The sequence below is a fragment of the Apium graveolens genome, chromosome 11 (genome assembly GCF_009905375.1).
Source record: "Apium graveolens cultivar Ventura chromosome 11, ASM990537v1, whole genome shotgun sequence".
Classification (NCBI taxonomy): Eukaryota; Viridiplantae; Streptophyta; class Magnoliopsida; order Apiales; family Apiaceae; genus Apium; species Apium graveolens.
The window spans coordinates 102,374,000-102,395,555 of NC_133657.1; the positions used below are offsets into that span (position 1 = coordinate 102,374,000).

General features: G+C 36.4%; 2 non-coding genes across 2 annotated transcripts; both read right to left on the reverse strand.

The window, feature by feature from the left end:
* Positions 1-11,320: 11,320 nt before the first annotated feature.
* Positions 11,321-11,427, reverse strand: LOC141698966 (small nucleolar RNA R71). Its single transcript, XR_012565460.1, has one exon. It is a non-coding gene; the product is annotated as a small nucleolar RNA R71 (small nucleolar RNA).
* Positions 11,428-12,958: 1,531 nt separating this feature from the next.
* LOC141699112 (small nucleolar RNA R71) lies at positions 12,959-13,065 on the reverse strand. The gene has a single exon (XR_012565598.1). It is a non-coding gene; the product is annotated as a small nucleolar RNA R71 (small nucleolar RNA).
* Positions 13,066-21,556: the final 8,491 nt, after the last annotated feature.

Genomic DNA, 21,556 nt, shown 5'->3' on the forward strand with positions numbered 1-21,556 from the left:
TATAATCATAAACAAACAGTTAAAACAGATAATTTACAGAGAAAAAACCGAAAACCCGTCGCGTTCTTGAGAATCGAACCTAAAAACGAAGGTGTTACCGAATTCGGAATCAAGCGTCCAATATACAAAATCAAAACTCTCAAAAAGTTCTTTTAGAATCAATCATCAATTTCAGTGCAGAAATCAAGGTTATTTTGCTATTTAATTATTTAATTTCGAATTAATTTATGATTAAAATATGAAATTTAGATCTTGATGTTGTTTGTGTGATTTGATGATTTCATATTATAGATAATTTTGTCCTAATCATTTTGGTATATTATATGGTGAATTTGGACGATAACTGAATCGACTTCGCCGGAAACAGCCGCGTGGCGGCGTCGAAATTTTTAGCTGAGTTTTTCAGGAGATTTAGAGATGATTTGCTCGAAATATTTGTACGATTGTGTTGTTGGAAGCTTGAGGATTATCCCCTGTAAATTTCATGAAGGGCGGCGGCCATGGAGTTCCGGCGGGCGAGGTGGGAGAGAAGGGGGTGGTCAAATTTCATTTTAACCCCCTATTTTGCAAAAATCTATATTTCAGTCCCTGTAATTTTCAAAATTCACAAAAACAAGATTTCTGTTTTAATTATTTTCAAAAATGATATTTCTTTTTATATAACTTTCATAAAATTGTTTTTAATTATTTAAAATTCCAAAAATCAAAATTTATTATTCTGAAAATTATTTTTAATTCAAAAATAAATCTAAATTATTTAATTAATTACTTTTAGTTGATAATTAATTATTTAAATAGTCAATTAATTTAAATGTTAATTTATTAGTTAATTTATTTAGTCATTAATTAATTTTAATTGATTATTTAATTAGATTTAATTATTTCTTTTGATTTAGAAATTATGAAAAATAGTTTCAAGCTTTAAAATATTATTTTAATTAATTTTTAAGGCTCGATAATTATTATTAAATGATTTTAAAGCCAGATTCGGGTGTTCAAACCTTATTATTTAATTATAAAGTGATTCAATGACCAATTTTAATTCCGAAAAATGTTCAAAAATTTGTATTAAATACCTGGAAAATCATATTAACCCCGAATCTTGTTTGAAAAATTATTTTTGATTGAATATCTTACGTGCTATGTGCTATATGTGATCTGATTGATTTATAATATGCCTTTATGTGCATTGTTTGACAATTTTTATTGTAACTTTCGATCCGTAAGCCGAATTTGGATAAAACGAAGGGTAGATCGAAGCTTGTAACTGTTGGGTTTCGAGCACATAAACGCAACGGAAACAATAATTAAAAATGTAAAAAATCAGAACTTTCGAAACCCACCGCAGGATCCATGCAAAAAACATTTATTTAATTCATAGATCCAAATGTTTACCTTAAGAAGCTTTACCAATTGGTTGACTAAAGGAGATCCAAAGCTTGTTCAATCACCACGCATCCCACTCTCGCGATCTACGCTTTATAGGTATCCACACGAATGCTTGAACTCAAGGATTGATTGTGTACTAGCACAAACTCGTTTCTTCTTACTCTCTCCATCTTCTCCCTTGGTGGCTAGGGTTTTAGTAAAAGTCTTGCTTGCAAAATCAGCCACACAAGAGATATTATGTAGAGATTAGAAAAACGAATTATAACTCTTAACTAATTAGGAGTTATTATTAATTCGAAATTCCTATTTGTATTATAATTAAGTCTCACTTAATTATTTAACAAATAAATTTTATAATTAATACTAGTAAATTCGAATATGAATATTTATCTAATTAATTAAGTCATACTTAATTAATATTATAAATAATTTGAATTACTTTAATATAATTTGAATCCAATTTAAATTAAATAATCCATCAAGCATTCTTAGTGTGTGACCCTATAGGTTATTATTACGTTGGCAACGAATTTTAAATCTAATTTAAAATCATAAACAATGAGCGGCATCTAGTAATACATCATTGCTACCCAAGTAATAATAATTGAATCGGTGATCGATTAAACCTTTTGTGAATAATGTGCAATGTAATATAATCCCTTTAACCAAATATTATAGATTAAACTAGATGCATGTAATGTGTCATCCTCATCACAGTTTAATCCATGTTTCCTTGATCAATGAGTAGACTATCATATCAAATCAATATTTGAGCGTGGCCACGCATTTCATAGTCTAGCTCACACAAGAGGCCAATAATATCACTCCTAAAATAGGAGGGCTAAATCCCATCTAGATCATTCATATTTCTCATACGATTCATAATATACCCAATATCCACTTTTATCATTACCCGGTCAAGGATAACTTTTAATGGAATCAATGTATATTAATTCTCGTATAGAATTACAATGACTTCAGGTCTAAGGACCATTACATCATTATCACTGTGAGAATTACTTATGACACAACAGACATGTAAAATCTCACATTGGGTCTGTCCAGCACCATGTACATATACATCTGCCTGTGTTTTTGAATTTAGTATCACTATACCTATGATCAATGAGATGTGATCATTAGTCAACAAACACACCAGTCTTAATGTATTATTATTATCCCTTAATAATAATACTCGACTAAAGACCTTTAGAAATATTAATAATATTCTCATAATCTGATTTCCAAGTCACGTACTTAGAGATATAAAATTGCATATCATAATCCAAGGACATTTATTAATCTAACATTTATATCACAGTAAATTAAGTAATAATAAATTATAAAGAGAATAATTGATAGAACATAAACATTAATAATCCTAATGTCTTAAACTAAAACATCATAGTGTTGTCTCTAGGTCACAAACACTAACAATCTCCCACTTGTACTAGAGCCAATCACCCATGTATCTAATACTCATGGAACTAGTATGACCATCGTACTTCTGCTACGATAAAGCCTTAGTCAATGGGTCTGCAACACTATCATTCCTATACACTTTACATTTATATCTCCTTAATCATTAATCTCATTGATAAGGAGATATTGCCTAAGGACATGCCTAACAGTCTCCATGGTTGTTTCAAAAAATATCAATATATTTGGCTTCTATTGAATCATCAATGTTCTTGCTGTGAACTATTCAAGCTAACATCAATTATATTTAAACAAAACACAAAACAAACATAAACTCGTAATCATCCTTGTCTGTCCAAAAATTAGGTTCAGAAACTAGTATCAGTGTAACCCTTTACAACCAGTTCCCTATCTTCTCCATACACCAAAAATAAATCTTTAGTCCTCTTTAAGTACTTAAGAATATTCTTGAAAACTATCAAGTGACCATCACCTGGATTAGACTGGTATCTGATCATCATGCTCAAAGCATACGAAACATCAGGATAAATACATATCATTGTACACATTATAGATCCAATTGCTGACGCGTCTGGAACTTTCTCAAACGGCCCTTATCATCTAATGATTTAGGGGGCAATTATCTTTTGAGATCACTATCCCATGAGACATCGAAACATATCCTTTCTTTGTCTCTTGTATCATAAAATGATGTAATACTTTATCAATGTATGTACTCCGACTAGGTCGGTTAATCTTTTCAATCTATCTCTATAGATCTTGATCTTTAATATATAGGTAGAATCGCTTAAGTCTTTCACCGAGAAACTATTTCTCAACCAAGTCTTAACAGCCTGTAGAGAAGGTATGTCATTCTATATTTGTTATATGTCATCTACATATGATACTAGGAATGTCACATGGCTCCCACTAACCTTCTTGTAAACACATGGTTCATCTTCATTTTGAATAAAGCCAAACTCTTTGACCGTTTCATCAAAATGATTATTCATTCTCCTTGAGGCTTGCTTCAATATATAAATAGATAGAAGCAACTTACAAACTATCTTAGCAAACTTTGGATTGACAAAACCCTCAGGTTGTATCATATATACATCCTGTTCAATGCTCCCATATAAGAAAGCAGTTTTGACATCCATTTGCCAAATCTCATAGTCAAAGTAAGCAACTATTTCTAACAAAATCCTGATGGATTTGATCATAGTAACTAGTGAAAAAGTCTCATCATAGTCTATACCATGAATTTGTTTGAAACCTTTTGCCACTAATCGCACCTTATAGGTCTGTACTTTACCATCCATGTCACTTTTCTTCTTGAAAACCCACTTGTACCCTATAGGTTTTACCCCTTCGAGTTGATCAACTAAAGTCAATACTTTATTTTAATACATGGATTCTATCGCGGATTTCTTGGCCTCCAGCTATCTCTCAGAGTCTGGACTGTTCATAGCATCTTGGTAGGTGTGAGGCTTATCCTTATCCGTAAGCATCACATCACCATCTTGAGTCAAAAGAAATCCATAATTTCTCCCGGACTCATGGTGAATCCTACTAGATCTACGAATAACATGTGTTTCCTAAACAGGATTACTTGTAACATTTTAATATACATCCTGATCTTATTCCAATTCTGGTTCAATGTTATCATGTGGTTCTCGATCTTCATCGAGATGTATTATCCTCCTACAGATTTCGTAAAAAGTAGTTCTCCCTCAAAAAATACAGCGGCCCGAGCAACAAACAATTTGTTCTCGAAAGGATTATAAAACTATACCCTAGTCTCACTTGGATATCCCATAAAATAGCATATATCTAATTTTGGTCCAAGCTTATCAGAGGCTAAACGTTTTACAAATGTTTCACGTCCCCAAATTTTCATAAATGACATGCTATGACATTCATCACTCTATATCTCATACGGAGTATTTTGAACCGCTTTAGTCGAAACTTGGTTAAGTGTATATGTAGCCATTTCTAGAGCATAACCCTAGAAACTGAATGGAAGATCCGCTTGACTCATCATCGATCGCACTATGTACAACAAAGTACGATTTCTCCTCTCAGAATCTCTATTCCATTGAGGTGTTCCAGAAGGAGTAAGTTATGATACACTATCACACTCCTTCAAGGAACTCTTAAAATTGAGGTTTAAGTATTCTCCTCCACGATCTGATCGTAAAACTTTTATACTTTTCCCTTGTTTTCTTTTTTACTTCGGCCTTATATTCTTTGAATATTTCAAAAGAATCGGATTTGTTCTTCATAAGAACCACATATCCAGATCTACTAAAATATTTAGTAAATGTTATGAAGTAGTATAAGCCCTTCCTTGCCATCATACACATTCGACCACATACATCATTATGTATAAGTCATAATCATTCAGTGGCTCTTTCACCAGATCAGGTAAAAGAAGCTTTAGTCATTTTGCCAATGAGACAAAGTTCGCATCTTCCGTATGATTCAAAATCAAACTTATCCAAGTATTCATCTATATGTAACTAAGAAATCCATTTTTCATTAATATGGCTTAACGATAATGCTAGAGGCAATGTTTGATTTGAGTCAACTTAGAACATATAAATTGTTAACTAATTGTGCAACATTATAAGTCTTATCATTGAAATAGAATAAACAACTATTGTTTATTTAATTAAAATGAAAACTTTTCTTGTCCTGACAAGAAATTGACTTAATGTATCCGCTAAAGGAAGGCACGTAATAACAATTTATCAAGTTCTCAATCTCGCCTTATGGGCAACATTAGGTATCGAGTTCCTTCAACTAGAGCAACAACTTTTGCTCCAATTCTAACCCTATACTTGAAGCTTGACCATTGCTAGTCTTCTTCTTTAGATCTTCGAAATAAGATCGATAATTTAACTTCTATTCATCCAGTTATTTCCATAAAAATGACAATCATCTCATTTAACAACACCACTATTAGGCTTCAAAAGCCCTTTGGGATTGGACTTTGGTTTAGCACCGAATAAGATCAAATCTTCACCTTGCCTGTCCACTTTCCTTTCCCATTTGCATTCCATGTGTACATCATCAATATGGACGTAATTCATGCATTTACCGTGTTATTTTCAGCAGTTCTAAACATGCTTAACAACTCAGTGAATGTTTTGTTTATCTCATTCCTTTTATTCTTAACAAACTAAGAATATAAGTTGTTCAAAGATAGTTTGATCAAATCAAGCTGAGTCTCTAGACTATTCTTGAAACCCAAAATATCAAGGTACATATACCTATCATCTTTAGAACATGTGGTCCAACCAGATATCATTCTCCTGCAAAAATATGGTGCCTTATTATTGTCAAATCTTTCTGACGAGCCTATCCTTAAAATATCCTTTGAAGGTGCTCAATCATATCATAAGCATCATTATGCTCTTGTTGCTTCTAAAGCCCAACACTCATAATTAATATCAGTTGCATAATCAATTTGCTTCTGGTAAGCATTTTGTTCCGCACATATTTCATTCTCAGCTAGAAGAAATAAGGGAGGGGTTTGAGTGACATCCTTGAACCTGAGGACAATCCTCCAGTTCCCATGTCAATTGAGGAAATTATTTCATGTCAGCTTGTCCTTCTCAAGGACTATTACATAGAGAAGTTATTTGTGTTATTTGTCATTTGATATCTACAATATTAAAGTGCATAAAATGATTTAGTCTACAGATGATCATTAAATTATGTTCAAGTGATTATTCATATATATATATACACAATATATATATCTCCCACTATTTTTATCAAATCAATAGCCCTAACTATTAATTCCGAAAGAATATCTTTTATATCCTTTCTAGTGAGCCAAGATCCATATTTCACCATGCGTTAGGTCAGCTTTGGCTTTTCTCCTAAAATATGATTATTTAGGTAAACAACATTTATCAACTATATCAACTATATAACTCTTGGATAGCTTGGTGGAACAACATTTGTTCACATTTATCTAATAAATCTCGCCAAACTCTATGCCTCTAAGTTCACAATCATATTATGGTAACTTAGTTAAGTCAAACCCAATAGTCAAAAAATATCAATATACTTTAACATATCTCCCACGATACATGGGAGTACTTTGCTTTGGCGAACCCACTCCTGGTCGATCTAGGGGTTAACGCATTGGACTCATTGGAAGGCATCTGATCAACTTAATATTAACTTTAGGGTTTTATTAATTTTAAAACGATCATGATCCTATCATAAAGAGATTCCCAATTTTTCCTTGAATAAAATACTTCAAATCAATATTCGTCAATGGTTTGATTTCCAGGTAGTGAGGGAGTCACAACGGTCTCGCTTAAAACCCACAACCTTACAAGTTTAATGAACTCGCTTTTGACAAAATCGCCCCATGTCAGAAATAAAGAAAATTTGTATTTTATTCCGTGTTTCATAAATACGAGAATCTCATAATCGTTTGTTCATTTTAAAATCTTAAGTCGTTACAGATTTTATCTTATTTAGCAAGCATGGCATGAGTGTCGTATCTAATACATACATCATTAATCTAATTAAGCATGCATCTTTATAAACTACTCTACACATACATTCATCATATGCACATATATATGTAAAGTGCAATAAATAAATATGGTTGGTTATGGTTTCATCATATGTGATCTTTATCAAGCTAATGACAAAGATCTAGGTCAATCTAAGGTGGAAAATAAATACAGGCTAACTATTACATGTCTTCTTTGTTGTATTGCTTCCTTGGATGGCCTCCGTGTGGGATTACCCTTGATCTTCAAATCTTCATGTCTTCATGTACATTACAAGAATTAAATATGAAAACTAATCTAATGAACTTACAAGAAGAACTCGAGTTACATTCGAGATTTAATAATTACAATATTAAACGACATGCAAGCCGTATTTGAAAAACCAAAACCATTAACCTAATGTCATAAGCCATAACCATCCACCATGCTCAATTAACACAAAATAACATGTTAAAACACATAATCTGGTCTTAACATATCATACCCATCATGATCTAATCATAAAAACCAAATATTAAAAAAAATCAGAAAATTCAAAATTAAATCTGATAACATTAAATCGCAGATTACAATTTCCTAAACGAAGTCAAAAACCTTACAGATCAATCGATGATAGATTTAGCTATCAGTTACGTTCAGACACTCGATTTCATATGAAATAGCGTATTCGTTCGCCAAAATCGGACACCAGACCCAGATTTCAGCAAATCTGCTGCATCCGATTCAGAATCGTATCAAATACGGTTCTTATAATAAGAACAAACACATAACATGTATATATTAGTATATATACAGATTATATAATCATCATATGATTATACAACTCTCATGAATATCATATATTCAAAACACATATATATATACATACGCATATATAAAAATAACAACATGTAAAACATACAAAATCGCATACATAACAGTCATGGAATATTGTATACATGTTATCATCATAAAACCAGTAAACACATAAACAAATTAAACACTTTTCGCAAGTAGCTCTGATGCCATTGTTGGGTTTTGAGCACATAAACGCAACGGAAACAGTAATTAAAAACGTAAAAAATCAGAATTTTCGAAACCCACCACAGGATCCATGCGAAAAACATATATTTAATTCATAGATCAGATTGTTTACCTTAAGAAGCTTTACCAATTAGTTGACTAATGGAGATCCAAAGCTTGTTCAATCATCACGCATCCCGCTCTCGCGATCTACGCTCTACCGGTATCCACAGGAATGCTTGAACTCAAGGATTGAATGTGTACTAGCACAAACTCATTTCTTCATGCTCTCTCCATCTTCTCCCTTGGTGGCTAGGGTTTTCGTAAAAGTCTTGCTGCAAAATCAGCCACACAAGAGATATTATATAGAGAGTAGAAAACGAATTATAACTCTAAACTAATTAGGAGTTATTATTAATTCAAAATTCCTATTTGTACTATAATTAAGTCTCAATTAATTATTTAACAAATAAATTTTATAACTAATATTAGTAAATTCGAATATCAATATTTATCTAATTAATTAAGTCATACTTAATTAATATTATAAATAATTTAAATTACTTTAATATAATTTAAATCCAATTTAAATTAAATAATCCTTCAAGCATTCTTAGTGTGTGACCCTATAGGTTATTATTACATTGACAACGAATTTTAAATCTAATTTAAAATCGTAAATAATGAGTGGCATCTAGTAAAACTGACCCAAGTAATAATAATTGAATCGGTGATCGATTAAACCTTTTGTGAATAATGTACAATGTAATATAATCCCTTTAACCAAATATTATAGATTAAACTAGAGGCATATAACGTGTCATCCTCATCACAGTTTAATCAACGTTTCCTTGATCAATGAGTAGACTATTGATAAGTGGCATTTTATACCACTTAGAACATCCTATAATGGCTTGAATTGATGTTTTAAAATCAAGTATTTTGTGTATTTGATGCATTTTTCTAGTGTTTGTGCATTTCAGGATATAACTTGCGTTTGTGGGGAGATTTCATCAGAAATAAGCCTTGGGGGGTGCATGGTATTGAATGTGGGAAGTTAGGAGCAGAACGTAGCAGAAAACGGGAGCAGATTGAAGAATTTTCCAGTGAGCAGCTGGGCGCCCGCTCAGCCTAGCTGGGCGCCCGCTCAGGAAGCTGGGCGCCCGCTCAGGATTGTTGGGAGGCCGCTCAGGGGCGTAAAATTAAATACTAATTTTTAGAGTTCTTATTCTGTTGGACTTCTGACTTCTGAGATGGCTGGGTCTTGTGGGGCTTCTATATAAGTAGTTTTCAGAGACGTTTCAAATAATCGTGGTATCAATCAAGGAGCAAAGAGAGAAGGAATAAGAGCGTTTTAGCACATTGCAACGAAGAAGAGGAAGCAGACGGTTTCTTGTGATTCTTTTATTCGTTGTAACAGTGGATGCTAGTTTTCTTTAGTTTGAACCTTATTACTCTTGCGACGTACTCTGGTTTTAATAAGTATTTATCTTGTGTGTTATTATCATGTTTTCATATGAACCCATGGTTACGATAAGTTCTATCATGGGCTAATCGTGATCATGGGGTCGTAACGGATTTACTATGGAATTCTTTAGTTAGTTGTTTAATACCTTAGTGTGTGATGATTGTATGATATCTAGCATAGATTGCGCTTATTCGTCTTATGTGCGTCACGAACATAGAAGATAGGCTGTTAATCTCTTGTGAAGCGACGGTGGATCTTGAGGTTTAGAACTTGCCATGCTAGCATAGGTTCATGTATGTGTATGCATGATTAGTGGGTAACTCTAACCATTTTACTTGCCCTATGTAATCAAAAGGAATAACTTGTGCTTAAATCTTTATGTTGTCAAATTCTGTAGACATATAGGGTCTCAACATAATTGATGCCTATTCAACTTCTATCTTAATTGTGGATGTTTGGTAGAATGGTATTAGTACAACGAAAGTTGGCTTTTATCAGTTTCGTGTTGTTCGATTAATATCATCACCGTTTCATGCTAAGGGTAATAACAATAACTATTGAAGGAAGTAGTAATGAAGTTATGATCTCGTGTGTGTTTAATACTGTTAATTCAAGTATCAATTAAGTGTTTAATTCTCGTAGTCAATTATAGTTAATAATTAGTTAATCAAATCTAAGTGTTATTGTCTTGACATTGAGAAGTAATCATACATTGGTGAGTAAGTGTTAATTGAACATAATTAGTCTGAGTCTATGTGGGAACGAACTAGAAATTATTCTATATTACTTGCGAACGCGTATACTTGCGTGAATTATTAGCGCGTGTTTTGTGCCTAACAAGTTCTTGGCGCTACTTCCGGGGACTCGGCGTATTTGTTTAGTTTATGTACTTACCATCAGTGGTCATTAGGACTCATTGATTAAGACGTGTTACTTATTGTTTCCGGTTGTGTTTCAGGTACTTTTGCGAGCGTTTATGCAAACACGTTCTCGCACTCGCAAGATGACTTTAGATACGGCTGAGGAGATAGACTCAGTTCTTGATATTTCGGAGAAGATAGATTTTGAAGATTCAGATAAAGAGAGTGAGCAAAAAGAACCAATAATCATGGGTGATCGTATAGTTCCGGCAGATCCAGCTCTTATGGACTTTTCTCGGCCTAAAATTGATGACATTCAATCAAGCATCCTTCATCCGGCTATTCAGGCCAACACTTTTGAAATCAAGCCGGGCACTATTCAGATGGTGCAGAATTCTGTTTCTTTCGGAGGTGCTGCGACTGAAGACCCCAACATGCACATCAGGAATTTTGTCGAGATCTGTAGTACTTTCAAATATAATGGTGTGACTGATGAGGTTATCAAGCTGAGGCTTTTCCTATTCTCTCTGAGGGATAAAGCTAAGGACTTGTTACATTCTGAACCAGCTGGGTCCATCACTATTTGGCAAGATCTTGCGCAAAAGTTTCTAGTGAAGTTCTATCCAATGGCGAAGACTGCAACTATGAGGAGTGCTCTTGCTCAGTTTGCGCAGCAACCAACAGAATATATGTGCGAAGCTTGGGAGCGCTACAAGGAGATGTTGAGAAAGTGTCCACATCATGGTATGCCTGACTGGATGGTGATCACTAGTTTCTATAATGGTTTGGGGGCCCAATCTCGGCCCATGCTTGATGCAGCAGCTGGAGGTGCCTTGTGGGCCAAAATCTATACTGAGGCTTATAATCTTATTGAAACTATGGCTGCAAATGAGCATCAAAACCCAACTCAAAGGATGATGCCTGGGAAGGTAGCAGGTATTCTGGAAGTTGATGCAGCTACAACTATTGCAGCGCAGCTCCAAGCACTGTCTTTGAAGGTCGATTCTTTAGCCACCTATGGAGTCAATCAGATAGCTATGGTCTGTGAGCTTTGTGCATGCTCTCATGCTACGGATCAGTGTTCTCTTGTTTATGAATCTGTTCAGTATGTGAACAATGATCAGCGACCGCAGCAGCCAGTGCCAGCTACTTATCATCCTAACAACAGAAATCATCCCAATTTCAGCTGGAGTAATAATCAGAATGCTATTCAGCAACCATATCTGCAAGGCGTAAGTAAACAGTTTAATCCACCTGGATTCCAGCAACCACAACATTACGCTCAAAGGCAATCATATCCTCAACAAGAAGGTGCTGCTCCACCTTCTAGTGTTAATTTCGAGGAGCTCAAGCTGTTGTGCAAAAGTCAAGCTGTTTCTATCAAGACCTTGGAAAATCATGTATGTATATTAGATGTCTGCTAAGACATTCCTGTATCGGGGCTTGACTCCCTTCCCTTGTAATCAAATAAATATGTTGAACATAGTTTTAGAGAACTTGTAATAATATAATGTTGCTAAAATTATTTTAATTTGTGATACCTTGTTAAATATATAAATTGCTTTCTATGTCCAGTAAATAGATATAGTCATATATTATTGTATTGTTTGATAAATGGTGAACTACATGGAAACTATTATAAAAAAACGTACATTCTACTTTGTATTTAATTTGTCACTTTATACTTCATATTTAATTTGTCAATTTCATTGGAGACGAGTTACTTATTATTTCAGGTACTTTAGCGAGCGTTTATGCAAACATGTTCTCACACTCGCAAGAGGACTTTAGATACGGCTGAGGAGACAGACTCAGTTCTTGATATTCCAGAGAAGATAGATTTTGAAGATTCGGATAAAGAGAGTGAGCAAAAAGAATCAATAATCATGGGTGATCGTATAGTTCCGGCAGATCCAGCTCTTATGGACTTTTCTCGGCCTAAAATTGATGACATTCAGTCAAGCATCCTTCATCCGGCTATTCAGGCTAACACTTTTGAAATCAAGCCGGGCACTATTCAGATGGTGCAGAATTTTGTTTCTTTTGGAGGTGCAGTGACTGAAGACCCCAACATGCACATCAGGAATTTTGACATGATCTGTAGTACTTTCAAATCTAATGGTGTGACTAATTAGGCTATCAAGATGAGGCTTTTCCCATTCTCTCTGAGGGATAAAGCTAAGGACTGGTTATATTCTGAACCAGCTGGTTCCATCACTACTTGGCAAGATCTTGCGCAAAAATTTCTGGTGAAGTTCTATCCAATGGCGAAGACTGCAGCTATGAGGAGTGCTCTTACTCAGTTTGCACAGCAACCAACAGAATCTATGTGCGAAGCTTTGGAGCGCTACAAGGAGATGTTGAGAAAGTGTCCACATCATGGTATGCCTGACTGGATGGTGATCACTGGTTTCTATAATGGTTTGGGGGCCCAATCTCGGCCCATGCTCGATGCAGCAGCTGGAGGCGCCTTGTGGGCCAAAATCTATATTGAGGCTTATAATCTTATTGAAACTATGGCTGCAAATGAGCATCAAAACCCAACTCAAAGGATGATGCCTGGGAAGGTAGCAGGTATTCTGGAAGTTGATACAACTACAGCTATTGCAGCGCAACTCCCAGCGCTGTCTTTGAAGGTCGATTCTTTAGCCACCTATGGAGTCAATCAGATAGCTATGGTTTGTGAGCTTTGTGCAGGCTCTCATGCTACGGATCAGTGTTCTCTTGTTAATGAATCTGTTCAGTATGTGAACAATTATCAACAACCGCAGCAGCCTGTGCCAGCTACTTATCATCCTAACAACAGAAATCATCTCAATTTCAGCTGGAGCAATAATCAGAATGCTATCCAGCAACCATATCAGCAAGGCGTAAGTAAACAGTTTAATCCACCTGGATTCCAGCAACCATAGCATTACGCTCAAAGGCAATCATATCCTCAACAAGGAGGTGCTGCTCCACCTTCTAGTGCTGATTTCGATGAGCTCAAGCTATTGTGCAAAAGCAAGCTATTTCTATCAAGACCTTGGAAATATAGTGCTCAATCGTCAACCTGGTACTCTTCCCAGCGATACTGAAGTGTTAGGCAGGAAGGAAGCTAAAGAGCAAGTCAAAGTTATTACCTTAAGGTCTGGAAAAGTTGCTGATGCTGACAAAGCGAAAGACAGAGAAGCTGAAGTTGTCGATGAAGAAGAGAAGCAAAAGGAGAAAGCGGCGGAACCAAGGAATACTACTGTTGAACACACTCTGCCTGAGGGTAATACAGGGAAGAAACAGCTCTATCCTCCACCACATTTCCCTAAGAGATTGCAACGACAAAAGCTGGATAAGCAGTTCGGTAAGTTTCTGGAGGTGTTCAAGAAACTTCACATCAACATACCTTTCACTGAGGCTCTGGAGCAAATGCCTAGTTATGTAAAATTCATGAAGAGCATTCTTTCAAGGAAGCTGAAACTGGATTACCTTGAGACCGTTGCTCTAACGGAAGAGTGCAGTGTTGTGCTGCAATAAAAACTACATCCAAAGCTTAAAGATCCAGGTAGCTTCACCATTCCTTGCACCATTGCCAAGTTGTCTTTTCACAAATGCTTGTGCGATTTGGGAGCAAGCATCAATCTGATGCCATTGTATATCTTCAAAAAGTTGGATTTTCCTGATCCAAAGCCCACATACATGTCTCTACAATTGGCTGATCGTTCTATTACATACCCACGAGGCATAGTGGAGGATGTGTTAGTAAAGGTGGATAAGCTCTTCTTCCCTACAGACTTTGTCATTTTGGATTTCGAGGAAGATAAGAAGATTCCCATAATCTTGGGAAGACCTTTATTGGCTATAGGCCGTACCTTGATAGATGTGCAGAAAGGTGAACTTACTATGAGGGTGCAGGATCAGTATGTGACATTCAATATATTCAAGGTGATGAAATTCCCTACATAAGACGAGGAGTGCTTAAAGGTGGATTTGATTGATTTTACGGTAACTTTAGAACTTGATCATATGCTAATGTCTGATGCATTAGAGAAAGCCTTAGTAGGGGAGTTTGACAGTGATGATGAGGATGGCAATGAGCAACTACAATATCTAAATGCTTCTCCTTAGCGGCAAAAGCTAGACATGCCATTTGAATCTCTTGGTACTTCTGATCTCAAGAATGCTGAAGGAAAGCTCAAACCATCTATTGAGGAAGTACCTAATTTGGAGCTTAAACCATTGCCTGAACACTTGAGGTATTCTTTTTTAGGTGATGCATCTACTTTACCTGTAATTATTGTATCTGACCTTTCAGGTAGTGAGGAGGACAAGCTCTTGAGGATCTTGAGAGAATTCAAATCGGCTATCGGATGGACTATAGCAGATATCAAAGGGATCATCCCTTCGTACTGCATGCATAAAATTCTACTAGAGGAAGGTAGTAAGCTGACTGTTGAGCAACAGCGACGACTTAATCCTATCATAAAAGAAGTGCTGAAGAAAGAAATTATGAAGTGGTTGGAACAGACATAGGATAGAGGGTATGCATGGATTACAGAAAGTTGAACAAAGCCACGAGGAAGGATCACTTCCCTCTTCTATTTATTGATCAGATGCTTGACAGGTTGGCTGGTCATGAGTATTATTGTCTTCTGGATGGCTATTCGGGGTATAATCAGATTTGCATTGCACCAGAAGATCAAGAAAAGACTACTTTCACTTGTCCATTTGGCACGTTTGCTTTTCGCAGAGTATCGTTTGGCTTATGTGGTGCACCTGCCACTTTTCAGAGATGTATGATGGCTATATTCTCTGATATAATTGGAAACAATGTCGAAGTGTTCATGGACGACTTCTCCGTCTTTGGAAATTCGTATGATGAATGTTTGAATAATCTTCGTTTGGTGCTCAAAAGGTGTGTGGAAACTAATTTGGTGCTCAATTGGGAAAAATGTCACTTTATGGTGCGTGAAGGCATTATTCTTGTGCATAAGGTCTCTAGCAAGGGTCTTGAGGTGGACAAAACCAAGGTAGGAGTCATTGAAAATCTTCCACCACCTATTTCTGTGAAAGGAATCCGTAGTTTTCTTGGTCATGCGGGTTTTTATCGGCGTTTCATCAAGGACTTCTCGAAGATATCTAAACCATTGTGTAACTTGCTCGAGAAAGATGTGCCTTTCAAATTTGATGATGAATGTTTGGCGGCATGCGAGACTCTCAAGAAGAGTTTGATAACTGCACCAGTTATTACGGCACCTGATTGGAAAGAACCTTTTGAGATGATGTGTGATGCGAGTGATTATGCAGTGGGAGCAGTTCTTCGGCAGCGCAAGAATAATCTTTTTCATGTGGTCTACTATGCTAGTAAGACTCTGAATGGAGCTCAAATGAACTACACCACTACTGAGAAGGAGCTCTTGGCTATAGTCTTTGGTTTCAAAAAAATTCGATCTTATCTGCTTGGGACAAAGGTGACAGTATTCACTGATCATGCTGCCATTCGCTATCTAGTCTCAAAGAAGGATTCGAAGCCTAGACTTATTCGTTGGGTGCTCTTGCTACGGGAATTTGAGTTAGAGATCAAGGATCGAAAAGGTACTGAGAATCAAGTAGTTGACCATCTCTCTAGATTGAAGAATCCGGATTCTACTTCACATGATACGACATTGATCAACGAATCTTTTCCGGATAAGCAGTTATTCGCAGATCAGGAGGAAGAGCCATGGTTCGCAGATATTGTGAACTATCTTGTCAGCAATATAATGCCCCCTAATATGAATGTAGCTCAAAAGAAGAAGTTTCTGCATGAGGTGAAGTGGTACATGTGGGATGAACTGTATTTGTTTAGACAAGGAGCTGACCAGATCATCAGGAGATGTATCCTATTCTGTGAGAAGGAGGGGATATTACGAGACTTCCATTCCACAGTTTATGGTGGACATTATGGTGGTAAAAAGATAGCAGCTCGTATTCTGCAAGTAGGTTTTTTCTGGCCTACTTTGTTTAAGGATGCACATCAGTTCATTTTAAGGTGTGAGCATTGCCAAAGAGTGGGGAATCTTACGAGGAAGGATGAGATGCCCTTAAATGTGATGCTTGAAGTCGAGGTTTTTGATATTTGGGGAATCAATTTCATGGGACCATTTGTCTCATCCTGCAATAATCAGTAGATCTTGCTGGCAGTCGATTATATTTCAAAATGGGTAGAAATCAAGGCTCTACCGACGAATGATGCAAAGGTAGTGTTGAATTTTCTTCGTAAGCAGATTTTCACAAGGTTTGGAATGCCACGAGTAATCATAAGTGATGAAGGGTCGCATTTTTGTAACCGTAAGTTCACTTCTATGATGCAGCGCTACAATGTGAATCATCGTGTTGCTACTGCCTATCATCCGCAAACGAATGGTCAAGCTGAAGTGTCTAATAGAGAGATCAAACACATTCTAGAGAAAGTTGTTTGTCCGTCAAGGAAGGATTGGTCTTTAAAGCTCGATGAAGCTGTTTGGATTATAGAACAGCATACAAGACTCCACTTGGGATGTCCCCGTTTCAACTTATCTACGAGAAGGGATGTCATTTACCCGCAGAGCTTGAGCATAAGGCTTATTGGGCATTGAAGAAGTTGAACCATGATCTAGATGCAGCTGGAAAGAAGCGAATGCTTCAGTTAAATGAACTTGATAAATTTTGACTTCAAGAACAACAAAATGTACAAGGAAAAAGTGAAAATGTGGCACGATAGAAAGCTATCTCCTAAGTCATTCATGCCGGGGCAACAAGTTCTTTTATTCAACTCTCGTCTCCGACTTTTTCCTGGAAAGTTGAAATCAAGGTGGTCTGGACCTTTTATTGTCAAAATTGTGTTTCCACATGGAGCGGTGGAGATTTTTGAGAATTATCTGGGCCAAGCATTCAAGGTCAGTGGTCAGTGATTGAAGCATTACTATGGGGACATGGCAACCGGGAAGTGGTTAGTGTCATTTTATTGTCAACTTGATCGAAGTACTCTACGTCAAGCTAATGACGTAAAAGAAGCGCTTCTTGGGAGGCAACCCAGGATTTGTGACTATAGGAACCCTTAGAAGTTAGTAACCTATCCAAAACCACAAAAAAATCAGAAAAAGTGGGCAGGAAAAAAAAATTCCAAAAGGTAATCGGGCGCCCGCTCAGCTTTGCTGGGCGACCGCTCAGGATAGTGGGCGCCCGCTCAGCTCAGCTGGGCGGCCGCTCAGGACCCGTCTGCCAGATTTCTTTTTGCCTTATAAAAAAATCCAAAAAATCAGAAAAACACAAAATCAAAATATAAATCCACAACCCACGATTTCTTTTCCCATAACCCACATTTTATCTCCCAAAAACCCCACTCCTATTCAAATTTTAACCCTAATTCCTACACTTTTTCTCAGTTTCAACGGCACCTAAGAGATCCCGAACTATTGATAGCAGCAGCACCGTTCCTACTGCTGATTTGTCAAGGGGAACTGCTGTGAGACCTCGTTTGTTTGATAGGGCTGCTGAGGAGGAGTATACTAGGCTTCTGGCTAAGCCGATTTTGAAGGAGAGGGGTTTCTTACCATCGGGGAGGGATGGTGAGTTGTTGCCGATGATTGCTGAAAAGGGGTGGATTTCTTTTTGTGAGTCTCCGGAGGTGGTTCTGATGAGTGTGGTCCACGAGTTTTATGCGAACGCAAAGGCTGAAAAGAATGGGTTTACTGTTCTTCGTGGGCTTACTGTAGATTATCATCCGGAGGCGATTTACCGTGTGATTGGACAGCGACAGCGGAAGCCCACGGAGGAGAATTGGAATGAGAAGACCCCCGAGGACTTTGATTTGGATTTGATCTGTGCTACTCTCTGTCAGTCGGGCACGGTTTGGAGGTTCAAGAATGGATCTAACGAGTGTCATTCTTTTCCGGTGATTGCGATGAATAGGTATGCCCGTGCATGGAATGCCTTTATTTGTGCTAATATTTTGCCTACTTCACATGCACATGAGGTTACAGTCGAGAGAGCAAGGTTGTTATGGGGGATCTTGAATGAGGAGTACTATGTGGACCTTGGTGGGTTCATCTACCAAGGGATTCTGGAATTTTTGAGGGGAGCGAAGCACATGAACATCCCTTATGCATCTACTGTCACGAAGCTGTGCCGAGCAGTGGGACTTCATTGGCCCTCTCACGAGCAGCTGCAGATGCTGGATGCTCCTATTGACTCAGCGACTCTGAATGTGATGCAGGAGTGGACAGGTGGAGAGCCTGAGGAGCATGGTTTGGGTTATCGTCTTCCAAGAGGATGTCCAGCAGCTGGTGCTACTATGGCTAGGACCAGTCAGGTCCGTGATGAGGGAGGCTCTTCTAGAGCTCAGGAAGGTGCTGGGATGGCTGATGCCCAGTATAGGAGGCTGTCGAGGAGGATGGATGCGATGTATGAGTCGCAGAGTAGGTTTGCTCAGGAGCTCACCCTTACACTGTTAGTGTATACTGAAAATATTTATTTGAAGTATGTACATTTATTTCTGGCCAGTTTATTTGAGAATCATTTGAATGTTTACATGTTGTCTAATATTATATATTGTGAACAATCTAGTATCAAATGGGATACAGAATATTAGATTGTTAAATACGGTTATATAATATAATAAGGTTCACAGCACAGGTGGTGTTGGACAATCCACTGGTATGGTTGTAGTATTATTTAGATTAGTTTATATTGACTAATAAATAATACTAGTATACTTTGTGTATATTGAACAGGATCAAATTTAGAATTGTTCCCTTAATACTGATTAAGAAGGAGAACTAAGATTCTATGTTATTATTAATGCTTAGGTTCTTAATCCGGAAATAGTAATTGACACGTGTATATTATTTACATGCTTTGATTTATATATGAAATAATTTTTTGAATTATATCCTTATATTTTGGGTGATGGAATTATATACATGGTGGATATTATTTATTGAAGGAATCCATGTCCTGATAATATTCGGGTTAATGATGTCCCCTTGAAAGCTCAAAAAGATTTAATTATGTGAAACCCTGCAGGTGGAATTTATTCTGGCATAATTAAATAAAGGTTGAGTGGATGATCAAGGATAAAATATATTAATTAAATAAATTATCAGTAATTTATTTAATTAATGGACATATGATATTTTAAACATGGGGAATTTAATAAGCAAATAATATTGGAACCGAATTAATTAAATTACGGTATTAGGAAAGGTAGTGCAAATATTAATTCTTTAGTGGATTGAATTAATATTTAATTACATTCGGCTAGGCTCAAGATGTAATTAGAAGGCCCAACATAATTATTCATGGTCCCTATTGTAGCCTATATATATTCTTATTCTCTTCTTGCTTGGAATTGTGTGAAAACATATTATAGCCACCAAGGAGCAAAAAGAGAGGATAACTTGAGAAGATGGAGGCCACACTTCGCTCAAGAGAATTTGGGAATACAATAGAAGAGCGTGGAATCAACCATTAACAAGGTAATCCTCTTTTCGTAATCTTTATCGTAAAACGTAGTAACACCCTAAGTCCGTGGTTCCCAACAATTGGTATCAAGAGCCTGGTAATGGGTTCTACGTTTTATGATATAATGTCCATGTCGTAATTATATATGCGTGTATATAGTGTTTTGCTTGTATTGGTTTTGATGCAAGTTGTTAATCCACTATTATGGCCATGTATATTTTAATTATGTGTTTGGATCCCAAGTGGTTTAATCGTGGTTAATTTTTGTTTTGGTTTCCACGTGGTTTAACCGTGGTTGTAATTTACACGAGGGTTGATCGTGTTAGAATAGATTTTACAAAATTAGTTTTATATTAGATCTATTTTTTTGTAATTGTTCCGGGTATTTTGTAATAGTTATGTGCGATCGGAAATCAATTCCGGTAGTTTTTTGTTCCGCTGTGCGATTACAAGGGGTTGCTGTTGATGTTTGGATCGAACAAAATCAAAACAAAACTCACAGAAAAGCAACAGGCGCGCGCGCTGCGGCCGCTACGGCAGCTGGGACTGCTGGGGCTGCTACGGCAGCTGGGACTGCTGGGGCTGCTGGGGCTGCTAGGGGCGTCGGGGCGCGCTTGGGGCAGATTTTTTTTTAGAGCTGGATTTTTTTTCAAGGGCCATAATAGTGGAAAATTTATTTTAATTTTTTCCATTAAATTTTACTTATTGCTTTAATTTATTGATTATGTGTGTCGTTAATTATGTGTGTAATTATTTTAAAATTGCATGTTTAACTTAATTAGGACGACACGGACATAAATTTTATTTATTGCTTTAATTAAATGTTATATGTTGCTAAAATTATTTGTGTATTTTGAATGCTTGATTAGACATAATTATAACAACATAGGGCCCCATTTAATTTTAAAATTCCTCAATTTTAATAAAACAAAAAATTCTAAGTGGGAGAGGGAATTAATATGAAATTAAATCCCATGGTCTCCATTATTGGTTGTAGGTAATTTAACATAATATAAATTATATATACGTCACCCATCGTGGCATGTAATTTATGGTGTCTAGAATGTTATAGAAATTACTAGAACAAACTTCTTAAATTAATAAATTTTGAAAGGAATAAATACGGATTTTCTTTATTTCTGATTTGGGGCGATTTTGTCAAAAACGGGTTCATCGAACTTGTAAGGCTGTGGGTTTTAAGCGAGACCGATGTGACTCCTCCACTACCTTAAAATCAAACCATTGATGAATATTGAATTGAAGTATTCTATTCAAGGCAAAATTACGAATATTGGAAGGTATACACGCCACCCATCGTGGCGTACCAAGTTCCATAGATTTCGAATAATTTAAGATTTGATGATGGTATACACTTAGCTATGAAAAATAATATAGTCCACCCCAATGTGGCATATTGTTTA